At 44.6% G+C, this 14807-nt stretch overlaps 1 protein-coding gene across 16 annotated transcripts in view; it reads right to left on the minus strand.

The window, feature by feature from the left end:
• The window catches only part of CACNA1G (calcium voltage-gated channel subunit alpha1 G), a 323466-nt gene that overhangs the window by 292126 nt on the left and 16533 nt on the right, over positions 1–14807 (minus strand). The gene's annotated exons all lie outside the window — the stretch shown is intronic.

Raw genomic sequence — 14807 nt, forward strand, 5'->3', positions numbered from 1 at the left:
GATCCTTGCTGGATCAGAGGAAAAGCTTATTTAGTTCAAAGTCCTGTCCTTACAGAGGCCACCTGGGTGTCAATTGGAAAGCCCACAAGCTGGACACCTGCACAATAGCGGTCTCCTACTCGTGATCCCAAGAGGCTAGTATTCAGAGGAACGTGCCAATTTACTTGAGTCACCATGACAAGCAGCCATGGACAACATTATCCTCCATGGTGTTTTTTTTTCTAATTCCCTTTTAAAGCTGTCCACATCTGTGGCCAACGCTACATTGTGCATGAGTGAAAAAGCACTGCCTTCTGCCTATCCTAAAATCTCCCACTGGATGGTCCGGGGCACAAATTTACAGTAACTGCAACTAGAATTGAAGTGCCTTTCTGAGTTTTGTAGCCCAGTAGCATTTTCTAGCAACTGCTCTTTTTCCTCTTTCTTTTTGTTAAAGAAGATCATTAATTATTCCTCACAGGCCCTAAGACGCGGTACGCTCTTAAAATAAAAAGTGATGCCAATCAATACAAAATGTTATTTTAAAATCTCAAAGAAAGCCTGGAAGCCCCCAGAAAGCCGAGAGAGGAGGAGGAGGAGGAGCAACAACAATGCTTGTTGTGGCTCCAGTTTAAAGAAATTCCACACCTCTCCCACTCTTCCAGCACTTGCTGCCACAAATATGATATGGTTTTAAAATAGACAAATCATTACACCAGATGACCTCTCTCTAACACACGGACAGATTTATGCCGAAAAGTTTCCCTCGGCTGTTGCTATAGAGACTTTTCAAGCTCGGCGCTAAACATCCAAGTCGTTTTTGAAAAATGGAAGATTTGAGATTTTAATCAGACCAGCTCGGAGGAAAAGAGGAGCATCCTTTTGCAGGCTGGCTCGAACAGCCGCCACATCCCAAAAAAAGCGAACTTACCTTCTGTTAATCAGACTGATATGCCCAGTAACTGGAAGCAGAGGAGGGGAGGAGAAAGGAGGGGAGCGGAGGGGAGGGGAGCAGCAGGGCAAGGGGACAGATGAAGAGCCGAGTGCCAATACAGTACCAAGAAAAATAACTTTTGTTGCACAGAGGAAATCGAAAGAGTCATGTCAGAAAGATTCCACTAAAACTCTCATTTGTTTCTCTAGGCTTCTGGTTTCAAAGTGCCTGAAACAGGTTTGCTTTGAGGTACCGCAGCTCGTCCTCTAATCAGCTCCAGACAAAGGCAGGCTGCCTTGGGGATGTGGGGAAGGGGGCTCAGGAAAGCCAGAAGGATCAGGATCAGAGAATTTGTGGTAGAAGAGAGAGGACTGCAGCAGTCGCGTTCTCAAAAGAAGGAGAAAAGGGGAAAGGCACAACCCTATGTAAATTCAAAAATGAGGACAGGTAAATAGGAAGAGGCGAGAGCTGTCCCGCCATGCTATATGTCGCTGTGGGCTGTGGCACTTCCCAAGGCATGCTCTGCTGCAAAGATCAAAACTTGCCTGCCTGCCAGAAAAGAATTCCCTCATTAGTTTCCACACATAACTGGTCCTCAAAAACCACAAGGGAAGGCAGGTGGTCCGTTGGCCTCTATGCTTTCCTCTAATCATACTGGGTAGGCAACCATGGAGAGGGCAACACGGTCAGGATCACAGAGCCTCTTAAGGGAATGGCACCAATGCATCGCCTGAAATAGAAATAGATGCTAAGTCTTCCTAGGAGGACCAGGGATGATGCGTCCAATTCTTTTTTTTTTAATGGTTCGAAGCTTCTGTTCCACATGTTGCTTTATTTATGACAAAAGGAGTAACATTCGCCCTACCTCGGCCAAGAATATGTGGCTGATCCATTTTTTTTTTCTCCTTCGTGTGGAAGTTATAGCATGTGCCAAGGGTGGCTGATACACCTCAACAGATGGAAATGAATCAGAATGATTAAAACGTGTATGCAACAACAATTTTCTTATTAATAAAGTGGGGTATCTATCTTTGCCAACTTTAGAAAGTTTTATTTCCTTAAAGCATTCACTAAACAAATTCTAGAGGTGGGTTACAAATCAGGCAAGAGTTACTAGGGTGGAGCAGAAGTGGGGGATTCAATATCATGCTATTATAACCGTTCATGCAAGCATTTCTTCGTGCCAGGTGGATTGATCTCCCCTGCACATTATTATGGGAGTTCTCCCCCCAGCTGATTTTGGGGGGCATACAAGGGGAGAAGAGAGGGAAACCCCATTGTGTGGGTTCCTGCTGGTGCGACTGTTTAATTAAATCTGACCTGTAGTGTTTGTTTAAAAAGAAAAAACCAGCTCAGTCCTCAGGTGTTCCTTCTTCCACTTTGCTGCTAAATCTGGGCCACAGCAAACCTTGGGAGAAATGACTGCTCAAGTGTTCCCACTGCCATTATATTTATTTCCCTATTTTATGGGGCTCTCAGTGGTTCCCCATCAAGATGTACCAAACTGGTCATTACCTGGGACTTAGCTCAGTGCTAGCTTTGCATTCAGAAGTTCCCAGGTTTAGTCCCTGGGATCAAGTAGCAGATGTTGGGAAAACTTGTCTGAATCTCTGGAGAGCCACTGCCAGCCAGTGCAGGGAACACTGAACTAGTTGGGCCAATGGTCTGATTCAGTGTAAGGCAGTTCCCTATGACCCTATTGGCTGGTATTCCTAGTCCTCTTGCATTAGAAGGTATTGGCTACTCTGGTTATCTCACAGTTTAGGACAGCACCCTGACAGCAGCACTCTGAACTTGGGACATTTATGAAGCAGAATGCCTCTTCTCCTGTATCCTCAAAGTACCAACAGTGGGAATACTCTTGGGTCTCACTATGCTCCAGAATGCTCAGGTAGTAGCCAACAAAATACACTTTTGCCCAGCTTCAGGTGGAGTCCCAGCTGTGCGTGTTCCTAAGAGTTCGCCGTGGTGACACTTTTCGAATGGATTCCCACAATACACTGTACACGAGTCTGCCTTCAGCTGGTCCGGAATGTGGCTGCAAATATCTGGATGAGTGCTTATCCTTGGAAGCACTTGACACATATTTTCCAATAGCTGTACTTCAGACACAACTCAAAATGCTGGTCTGGGCCCAGGATGAGATGCGAGAGGGGACCATTCCTATGGCTGTCCCCAGACTTTACAATTCCCTGCCATGGAAGAACCACTTGCCCCTCTTGTAATTTTCCACTTTCATTCCAGCAAACTTTAAGACTCTAATCCTATATACGGTAAGCCCAAGTCCCATTAAATTCAATGGGACTTAATTCTGAGCAGCCATGCATGGGATTGTGCTGTTAGCAGTTTACTAATTTGTATGAGTTTCTTGTGGCTTTCATTTTTTTGTAAGTCCTTCTGACTATTTTGCTGGCAGTAGAAGGGTGGCAAACAAATTATCTGAACAAACTCAAAGAATGGGGAATGATGTTGGCATTTTAACCAAGTTTGGCTTCTGTAACAGAAGCCCATCACAATGTAAAAAGAAGAAGAAGTCGTCACATACAGTTAAGGATGGGTGAATTTGTCAGTTTTGGTATCTTGCTTTTCCAATGTGAAATTCAGTTCTCCACATTTCCAGATCAGCATGTGAATTTTGTTTAAGTCCTCATGAAAATTCACCAGCGTTTTAGCTTGAATTTTCCTTACCATATACATTTTTGCAAATCATTTTCCCCTAATATAATGCATCCTTATGTTATTTCCATTAACCTATGTGCACATTTTACCCTGGTATAATACAGTATTTTTCCATGTATAAGACTATACCCCCCCCCCATTTTTTAAGTTTAAAATTGGGGGTCGTCTTATACATGGGATGTTTAGAATTATTTATTTCTTAATTTGGGGCTTTAAAAATAGGGATCAGCTTATACATGGGGGCGTCTTATAGACAGAAAAATACAGTACTTTTTTTGCACACTTTCCTTGGCTGGAAAACTGAAATGCAAAATACGGAGAAGGGCTGATACTAAAGGATGGCTGTGTTTTGGTCCATTCATTGTTTCAGAACAAGTGGATGAGGCAAGTTTGGCCTTAAATGAGTAGGGAATCAAATTCCTCCCCCCGCCACCCCTGTTTACAGTGCAACCCTATAGATTTCCACCCAGAAATCAGTCCCTATTAACTCAACGGGCCTTGTTTCTGAGTCATCCTGTATAGAACTGCACCATTAAATCACGTCACCAGCCCTTCGAGCTTCAGTGTTTTGATTCACTGATCGGATGTCAGTTTCTACCATAAACATCATACAATCTACCCTTGCATTAGTTAGCTGAGAGCAACTTGGTTCCAAGGTCGCATTATGTTGAAATAAATACGGCTCAAACTACATTTCAGCAGTTATTTCCCCCCTCACCCAACACCCATGAGTTTCTGCCAGCATCGAGCCACAGTCAGACAATGGGCAGAAGTGCTATAGGAGGACGGGAGAGAGAGCAAAAGGGGCAAGTAGCCTAGTGTTAACAGTTCATTAAATTTTTAATGAAATTATTTGAATTAGTTTATATTTTTGATAGCTGCAGCTACCATCTCCTGACTGAAAGAGTCCTTGTGACTGAAAGTGTTCCATGGGAGGGAAAACTCAACAAACAATACTTTGGGACTTGTTTTGTGATGGTAGCAATGGGGAAAGCCACACCCAGAAGTATTTCCCCTTCCATATAACACTTATGGTCAGGTCACTTCCCAGTGAAATGCTTATTGAGCATCCGTCCCGATAAGCCTGTGCAACGTTTTCAGGGAGGTTAGATGACTTCGGCCATTTATTGAGCATTCATTCTGATTGGTTTGCGGTGAGGTTATTCAATGCTGCTTCAACTGTGATCCCACTCTCAAATAAATGCACTTGCCCAAAAGTTTTCTTAATGCAAAAAAGTTTTGTTGGGTGGCGACGGCGGCAAGTTTGTTACACAATAGCACCAAATCAACTTTAATGGCCCAATCTGAGTTTGCTGGTATGTGATCCAATCCCACCTGAAAATAGCTACACTCTGTAAACTCCCTTGGGCAGCATGCTGTCAGCTACACCAGGCAACAAATGAGGCATTTAGCAAAGCTGCAATGGAAAGCTGACCATCAACTCTTGGGGAGTGTCCAATTGAATGTTCAAAAATGAGTTGCCCCTCATTTTTCCAGGGCAGCTGCACAGGTAAACTAGGTAAAGGTAAAGGACCCCTGGACAGTTAAGTCCAGTCAATGGCGACTATGGGGTTGAGGCGCTCATCTCACTTCCAGGCCGAGGGAGCCGGTGTTTGTCCACAGACAGCTTTCTGGGTCATGTGGCCAGCATGACTAAACTACTTCTGGTGCAACGGGACACCGTGACAGAAACCAGAGCGCATGGAAACGCCGTTTACCTTCCCGTCACAGTGCTACCTATTTATCTACTTGCACTGGCAATGTTTTTGAACTGCTAGGTTGGCAGGAGTTGGGACAGAGCAATGGGAGCTCACCCAGTCGTGGGGATTCGAACCGCCAATCTTCTGATCGGCAGGCCTAGAGGCTCAGTGGTTTAGACCACAGCGCCACCCGCATCCCTTCTACAGATACAAGTAAAAAATGATGCATTGGCTTCCCACGCCTTTACAACCAGCAAGATTTGCATGGGGAGGGGTGGGAGGGACAGGAACTGGAGAAAGACAAAAGTCAAATTTCTCTCTTGTTTCACAGGGCTTGTGATCAAAAGAAGAAAATTGCTGGACGTGGCTTCCCAACATCTTAATTGTCTCGCCTACACATTGGAAGGAATCTGTAATTAAATCACTCCTGCAAACAACCTGGGCCGTAATCATCTCTCAAGGATTCTAGGTGAATTTCCTATCAGAATGCTCCCCCAGAGCACTTCATTTCTTTCGAAAGATGCAGATGCTTTGGCGTTGCTGACTCGCGCAAGTTGCTCATGGGCAGCAAAGCTATCAAAATGGTTAAGGCTTTCCCCACAGCAGATAGAAAAGTGTTTTGCTTTGTTGTTTTTTTGTATGCACAGTGTCCGGCAATTACCCCATTTGCTAGGAAAATCAGAAAATGAAACAGTATTTACTTATCTCCCTTGACATTTGGGATAGGAAACCTGCCTCGTAACGGCAGCTTGCAGTGGAACACAGAGCAACCCTAAGCACAGACAGGACAGAACTGCTGGCCTGTGTGGAAGATGCCTCAGGCAGAGGGAAACAGAAACTGAAGACGGGGCTAGCCACACCAATGTGGGGGTTTGCTATAGCAATCTTAGGAGGAAGAGGGATTTCCTGTGGCAGCCAGGAGCATATCTATGCTTGCAACAAGCAATCTGTATTTACTGTATTCTGTATTTACTACTACAACACATTCCTCTATTTTTTTCCCCAAGGAATGTGTTAAAATTGACTTTGTAAGTTACTGTCTTCTGCCAGAGCTGTGCACAAATATAGCAGCTTTGGCTGTTCACTTCCAAAAGCTTTGTGAGTTTTTGTTAAAAAGGTGGCTGTGTGCCCACCCCTCCTTCACCCGCTGCTTCGGTGTCTCAAGTGATAAGAACGTGTCCTATATATTGACCCCACCTGAGCCCAGCCTCTCCTATCTTTTCCCTTTCATTTGCCTCTCTGCATATCTCTCACCAGAAGCATCTTCCCCAATCTTCCCCTGCTTGCTGCCGAGGCTCTCTCCCCTCGCCCTGCGTCTGTGTGTGGGTGTATTTGGAAACGAGAGCTTTCCAGCTGAACTGCAAAATGAAACGCAGAGATCACAACTCCTTGAATAGCTACATCACGCGTACACCAACTTCCATTCTGCCCCTTGACGTATGAAATAATATTAATGCAAAACAAAGTCAAAATAGTGGTGGGGGACCGGATGGGACACCAGGCTGGTAGCAGAAGGCTTTCTGTATATCTATCTCTTTTATCCTTTCGGTTATTTGGATGTGGATTACTAAAGGACTGGTGGGATGAATTTCCTAGGCGAATTAATTGTTTAGAATTAGTTGATTGTTTATGGGTTAAACTATTTGACCCTACAGGTCCCTTCCAACCTATGATTCTATGATATTTGGGGAGTACCTGAGAATCTTGGTTTGTATTGTTTGTACTCCGTTTGTATTGCTCTTTCATACGTACTCCCAGCTTGCCAACAAGCATTAGGGATATGTCAAAGGGTTGTTGATGTATGATGGTAACAGGGCTCAGGGACATCTTCTAAATCATCTGCATCAAATGGGGAGAGCTCAAGGCTACCTGCAGGGGGACCCCTCTATGGCAGCACTCTCCCCTTACCTTGGTGGTGGCAGGTGGGTGCAGCAGCAAAAAACAAGACAACACTCAAGCACAGGACTGAGCTGGTTGGCAGGTGCTACAGCTAAACCCGCCCCACTCTGGAACAACACTTACGTTAGGACCCCGGAGGCATTGTGGGAGAATGTGTGCCAGCCACAAGCCACCTGAGCCCCAGCTCTGAGGCAGGCCCAGGTGGCTGTAGGGTTGGCAGCATGGTAGGTGGTGGATCCTCCTGAGGGCCATCAGCTACTTCTCAACAGTACCAACCTCATGCCGGGCCTGCCTGTCGGATCGACCTCATAGAGCTCAGTGTAGGTCTGCAGGCTACCAGCTTTGAGGCTGTTAAATGATGGGTGTTGAAAGATAATGATGAGGTGATACTTTTATCGGCTGAAAACTCAAACCAGATCTTATTGAAGCCAATGGGACTCTGTTAACATCAGTACAAGGGCACAGAGTTCCAAACATATGTTAATATTGATTTGGGAGGTCAGCTAATCTGGGTTTTTTTCTGAAAAAGAACATTCTACTTCTTACAAACTTTAAAATCCTTTCCCCTCTATAATATAGTTGCTTTTTTTTTTAAAACCAAATCCTGCAGATTGCTAAAAGGCTGGCACAAAAGGTAAGAACTTGCAGAAACCGGATAGAGAGACAAATTTGTGGAAGGGATTTAACCCATTAATTTGATGCATCACAATGCAAAACAAGCCTGTCCAAAATGAATCCGATTTTCTTCTAGTAAGTTAAAAATGGTTTACTTGCAAACTCTCCAAAGGTCAGTTTCATGTGCTTTTCCATACCAGTCAGAAAGCACAGGCAGTAAAACTTGGCTTACTCACAGTGGTGAAATTGCCTGCATTATTGGTATAGGAACACAAGAATGACTTGTAAGAGCCACACAGTCTGTGAACGGAGGAACCAGCTCAGACATTTTTACACAGTGAGCTTCTCAGGCAGACCAAGGTACAACAATAGGCTTGATTACTTTCCCCCCAAGGTGAGGGGAAGCAACCCAACCAAGCCCAGCAGGACATCAACCCCTCCTTGCACCAACCAGACCTAAGCATGTTGACTATATGAAGCTGGCCATCCCACACCCCCTACCCCCCAGAGGAGATTTGGAGGTGGTGCAAGCCATGCACAGGGGAAGGAGAGAGACCTGTTGCACTAGTGCTAATCCTTGCGCTCATGCAATTCTTTAGTTGACCCATCATGCTCAATAAGCTTTCCATGCCATAGGTATAGGTTTCAATCTCATCCTGAAGATCCACTGATTGAAAGAGTGTGGGATGAAGTCCTGCTCCACCAGCAGAATGCTGGGTGTGTTGCCCCCACAACAGAGAAAATGGGAGAATGTCTCGTATACACTGATGGGACAACCAACATGGGACAGAGGTATGGGTGAGATGCATGGCAAGGAGGAGCACCCTTGTGCCGAATCCTATTCCGCTTCAGTTTACAGCCATGCCCCCATCAACAACATAACTTAACACCGGTCCCAGATCTGGCACAAAGTATCTCCCCTGGGGCAAAATGAGAGTGATGATGTCTAGCTATTTGGAAGTGCAGATCCCACTGGGAGGCAGCTAATTCTAATATTCAGAAAAGGTATGTGTTATGGCCCTCCTGCCTTCTGTGTCACTTCAGGATTCTGGGGCAGGGGTGGAGGTGGAAACCACATGTTTTAGAACACCACACATTAAAATAATAATAATAATAATAATAATAATAATAATAATAATAATGTCCTATGTGAGCAAAGTTAGATCAGATAGAAGATTAAGCTAGTATCCTTTTCTAAAACTTGTTAATCAGAGGTGCGTGATTTGTAGCCTTACAGATGCTTTGGGGTTACAATTCCCATCATACCTGATCACCAGTCATGTTGGCTGAGGCTGATGGGAACCCAAAAACACTTGGAGGGCCACAGGTTCCCCATCTCCCTACTAGCTTTCCACACAGCAGCTGGATTGTGTGGTTGTTGGGTTTTTTCTTTTTCTTTTTTAAGTATTCCTGCAGCAAGAACATTGCCTTTAGGAAAGACCTTTGGAATCCCCTCAGCAAATGAATGACAACTGCACGTTTATTGTGCTATAAACCGTTCATCTGGGAAGGCCATCATGCGCCACAAGTTATGCAAGCGGAGCCAGGCAGCGTTGGCAGAAAGCCTGTTGCATCTTCGCAAAGAATGGGAGGTTAACTCCTATTTTGCTCCCTCGCCTTTTGCAGCCAAACTTCCCGTTTAACTAGCACTCAGTGGAGGTTTAATGCAAGAAGTAGCAGGATGCATATTGTGCATTTGGGAGAGATGGAAAAGAAAAAACAGACAAGCTGCCATGAACATAGACACAGAAGGGGTATTTGTGAACTCTGCTCCCCTCCCCTCTCCTCGTTGACACTCTAGCAAACTCTATGGCACCTAGCTTAGCAAAGCCCAGTGGAGCCAATGCAATACGCATTTTTCACCCTCAGTGCATCAAGCAAAGTGCTGGGTCAAGTACCTCACTTACTGCGATACCCTGCAGGGCTTCTGTTGCCTTTAACAGAGAAGTTGCATTTCTTCCAGGAGAGTGAGCAAACCTTCCATAAACTCTCCTGCAGGCAGACAAAAAGACCTCCAGCTGGCACTGGCCAGCCCCAGGCCTGGACTCTGCAAACAGCAACAAAAATTCTCGTTTCTGAGCATCCTTTCCTCTTTCAGAAGCAACCCCTCAAAAAGGACAGGCAAGCCGCTCTTTTAAAGTGAATCCACCCAATGGCTGGGCAACTTCATTTGCAATACACACCTGGATGGGGAAGCCAAATGAGCCACATCCCTGTCCCTACTTCCATCAGCTTCTAAGAACAGGGGTGGGGAACCTTTGGGCCTCCAGATGTTGCTGCACTCAACTCCCAGCAGCTGGTTCAGCAACATCTGGGGGCCACAGGCTCCCCATTCCCTGTTCTAGAGTGAACTGCCTTTCTGCTTCCTTTCCTATCCCCACCCCAAGTAAGGCTCCATGTATGAAATCAGCACAAGCTTATAAGGCAGCTCTATCTCTGCAGTTAGATTTCATGCATATTTACTCAGACTTAAGCCTCGCTGAGTTCACAAGACTCCCCCCCCCCAAGTATGCAGAATTACAGCTCTGGTGGGCCATTAGTTTTAAACCAATAACCTATAGGACAGGGATTCCATGCCACTTTATTATTTAATTCTTCAAAAGTGAACCAAGCAGACTAGGGTGTTTGTTTGTTTGTTGGGGTGTAGTTGAAGGGGGGGGGGAGAGTAAGCCTTATAAAAGAAATTGTTCGTTACACATGCAAAACGCTTCTGTATTTGTAGAGCACACCCAGATATCCAGATGAAAACATTCTTAATTATTTTATCAGATGGTAAACTTGGTTAGTTATAACTGGAAATGTGATCCTAGAGTTCATGATAAATGTCCAGAGTAGATCCCTCAACAGTCTGGAAAGAACATGATACCAAATCCACGTTGCCAGATTTATATCGTGTTCTTCCAAAGCAAGGTAAGTCAATAAGCAGGTTTAGAAGCAGTCAGAAATCAGATATTAATTGAATTGTAGCCCTGCCTGCCTGACCAAGTGGGCATTAATTCAATGATACATATACCAGTGGTAGAGTATTTATTAACCTCACTAGGACTTCTTCCTTTATTTAAGGTAGAATTGCTGAGTTGCATGTATCTATATTGGAATAATTTGCTCTTTGTAAATTCCAGTGCAAACTAAGTCCCCGGGGCATAATCCACACTTCTTCTTGCCACACTCCTCCCAGCAACCCCCACCTGGAGAAAACCACTCTCTAGCGCTCAATCGGAGCAAGGACAAGTCAGGTTTTCTCCGGATTGACACTTCCGAGCTCTGTTGGCTGCTGTCTAGGATTGCTTTGGATTATTGGAAGCAAATTGCTGGCAAAAGACATCCCCAATCTACGCAACAAGGCTACTCTGTGGCACAAAACGGTCTAGCAGCCACTTGAGAATATACACTGGTACACCTGCCTGCCTAAGAGTGCATGTTGCTCGCTCTGATTGCAGCCACAATAGCCTCTGTTACTAAAGAACAACACATTAAGCTGCAGCATACTTGTGGGGGATTGGTTAGAGCAGGGCTGGGGGAACCTGTGGCCCTCCTGATGTTGATGGACTCCATCTCCCATCAACCCTGGGCAACATGGCCAGCAGCCGGGGATGATGGGAGTTGTAGTTCAACAACATCCAGGTTCCCTACCCCTGGATGAAATTTTAAAGAAAATTAAACTCCACCTGTAGCCAGACAGAGATTCTTGGGAAGTAATACTGAACCATACTCGCTAATCATAGAGGGCTGCCTCACATACAAAAAGCTTCAGGTTATTTATTTATTTATTTATTTATACCCTACCCATCTGGATGGGTTGCCTCAGCCACTCTAGACAGCTTAAGAACATAATAAAACATCAAACATTAAAAACTTCCTAAGAGAGGACTGCCTTCAGATGTCTTCTGAAAGTTGTATAGTTATTTATCTCCTTGACATCTGATGGGAGGGCGTTCCACAGGGAGGGTGCCACTACCGAGAAGGCCCTCTGCCCAGTTCACTGTAGATTCACTTCTCGTACTGAGGGAACCACCAGAGCTGGGCCTCGGTGTCCGGTCTGAACAGTGCTATCCTATGACCTTGCTCCATTATCACAGTATAACATACCCTCCTTTCCTCCTTCTGCATGCCCAGCACCATTCCCAATCCTGCTCTGGAGCATTGGGGGGAAACCCCAAAACAAATTTAAGGGACAACGAGAGAAGGTGTGGAAATTCCAATGAGCAAGCAGAAAACCTTGCACTAACCAAATAGTGATGTAGCAGTACTTTGGAGACAACCTTCATTGCTCTCCCGGGCAAAATTCCACATTTTTGCCTCAAGCCTTTTTTCATAAAATATAGAAAGGGCTGAGGTGAATGCAGACAAGGCCTGTTATGGAACACCAAGGAACAAAGTTTTTAAATAATTTCCCGGCCTCCACCCAGAACGTCTGTTTCCACAGCACCTTTGGACAATGCGAGCCTGATCTTGATTGAGGCCTCCAAGTGCTATTGTAAGTGATACAAACAAGGACCACAATAAGTTGCAGGGACGGCAAATGGTGTATTGTAGTGTATTGCAGTGTGTTGGAGTTCTTATCTTCCTTGACGGCAAGCCGAATGCCACCATCAAAGTTCTCTCTACGCAGGGGAAGCTGTAGCCTGTAATTATATCGTTTGTAGGAGTGACACACACTCTCTTTGCATAGTGCAAATTGCTCTGGCATGAATGGCTTGATAAAGATTCTTCCTTGCAGAAACTGTGGTGGTGCATGCAAGGCATCGCACAACAGAAGCGGACTCTGCAAAGCAGAGCAGTTGTGTCAAGTTGACCAAAGCAACTCCTCCATAAACAGGGAATTGTGCAGGGAGCAGTTATAAAAGTCACATGAAAAGGAGAATCTAGAAAACAGACTCACCTAAAGCAAGGGCACAATCAGTAGTTTGGGCTTAGCTGCCAAGATCTTCATTGCTTTAATGATTTTGTTTTTCCCTAGCATAGGAAATGTTTTATTAAGATACAGGCTAACACTTTTGTAAATCAATAAACTGGGCCAGAATTTGTATGTGTTTGGCCACCATTGCACAGTTGGAAAACCTGGCCACCTCTTCTGGGGCAAAATAGCAGCAGGGAAGAGGATACTTTATGGGGTGGGTGGGTGGGGAGAAGCAGGAGGCCACATCTCTACCACGGCACTCTGCTTTGGGCTTCTAAGCCTGTGGTCTTTCCATCACAAACATGGGACTTGAGAATTCTAGCTGGGGAAGAGAGTTGCTGGGGGGAAGTGGCAGCTCATGGAAGGGTTAAGCACCCCTCCTCTGCTGTGTCTCCTCTACAAATATCTCCCCATGCCACTTTGCCGCAGCCTTGTGGACACAAATAGTCTAAAAATGTGCAGCTTTCCTCAGATCTAATTTCTTACTATGAGCAACTTCAAAAAGCTGGAACTAATGTTTTTCATTTTGTGGTCACTGACCATGCTCAGCCTTCATTGAATTGTTTTGGGAGAGGGTTCTCTCTCTCTCTCTCTCTCTCTCTCTCTCTCTCTCTCTCTCTTTTGCCCCTTTTTGTAGATGTTAGGATTCCACAAAGCTGACTGATAGTGCTATTTTGTTCGTGACTGCGCCGTTTTTAGCTATATGGAGGTTGGCACTAATCCCCAAACATTGCTAATAGACGGAATGATAGTCATATCCTCAGGGAATTGGTCTTATCGCTTTTTAGAGTCAACCAAGCCAGTGGCCATTACCACATCTCCTTGTGGAGTGAATTAAATTTGTCATTTTGGAAACACACTGCCCAACACTTATCTTTCTTGCTGGTAGAAGAATATCAGCTTTCTTGACTTGACAACTTTTCCGCTACATAGTGAGTTTTGAAATTCTGAAAATTGTAGCCTCTAGGAGCCAAACATGCACAACACCCCCCCCCCAAAAAAATATACTGTGTGGTATTATGCATATACAAAGACAATTAAGCTCACTTTTTACTGTTTAAATATATCTGTAATCTCCTTTTTTCTATTTAGAAAATCACAGTGTTTTACAACATGGCGCTGTGTAATATCTAATGTTGTCCTTCGGTTAACAGGAGGCTCTTTGTTCCTGCAGAGGCTTTCATAAAAATATGGGGTGGGAGGTACATTATTCCCCTGTTTGTCATGCAGCCCCCCATGCTCTTACAGAGGGTCCCTCCAGATTTTGAAGTTGATGATGGGGGTGGGAGTCAGCAAAATTTACCTCCTTGCTTTCCACTCACAGAAGCCTCCACTAGATCCCAAACATTTTTTCTGACGGGGGAAGGGCAAGATAAAGGTACAGCGCACACAACCTTACACACACACACAACTTTCCACACACATTCCATGGCCCTATACATACAATGTCATGAGTTTATCTTTAATTCCGAAATTACATTTTCAAAAAAAAATTCCCCTTGCCCACAATGAAGGGGCTTTTGTTTTTTTAACATTCCCCCCAAACATGCATGCATCGCATCACAAACACTTTTGCTATTTTCACTTCGCAGAACTGTTGCCTTATTTTTACCTAACGCAACATCCACCCTACAAAGCTTGCCAACTATTTGTAACTTTTGGTCCCAATACAGGTATTAATCTTGCTGGTGTTTTGATATTTCTTCTTCTAATGGATCAACACAGCTGCAAACATTTTTAGAAATAGACCATTATATAAATAAAAACACTCCCACAGCACACACAAAATGAATCTCTGGGCTCCAGGAAAGTGTTCTGTTCTGTTCCTTCCTCCACCACCTCTCTAAGACTTGGGTCCTGGGCTGGATCAAAGAGTTGTGGATGATTGGAAGGACACTGTAACATATAACCCATGAACACAAACTTTCATCTGCTATATGATGGTGGGTGGGTATAATATCATATCAAATCAGACATGTCTAAGAAACAGACATACAGACAAACACCTGAGAATAAAGCACTTTAAAGCAGATCCCACTCCAAAACAGCAAAATAGGAGTCTACTGTAGATTGCTTTGAATTGGGGCCTTCTCCAGACTCC

This window comes from Lacerta agilis, chromosome 2 (assembly GCF_009819535.1).
Source record: "Lacerta agilis isolate rLacAgi1 chromosome 2, rLacAgi1.pri, whole genome shotgun sequence".
Lineage (NCBI taxonomy): Eukaryota > Metazoa > Chordata > Lepidosauria > Squamata > Lacertidae > Lacerta > Lacerta agilis.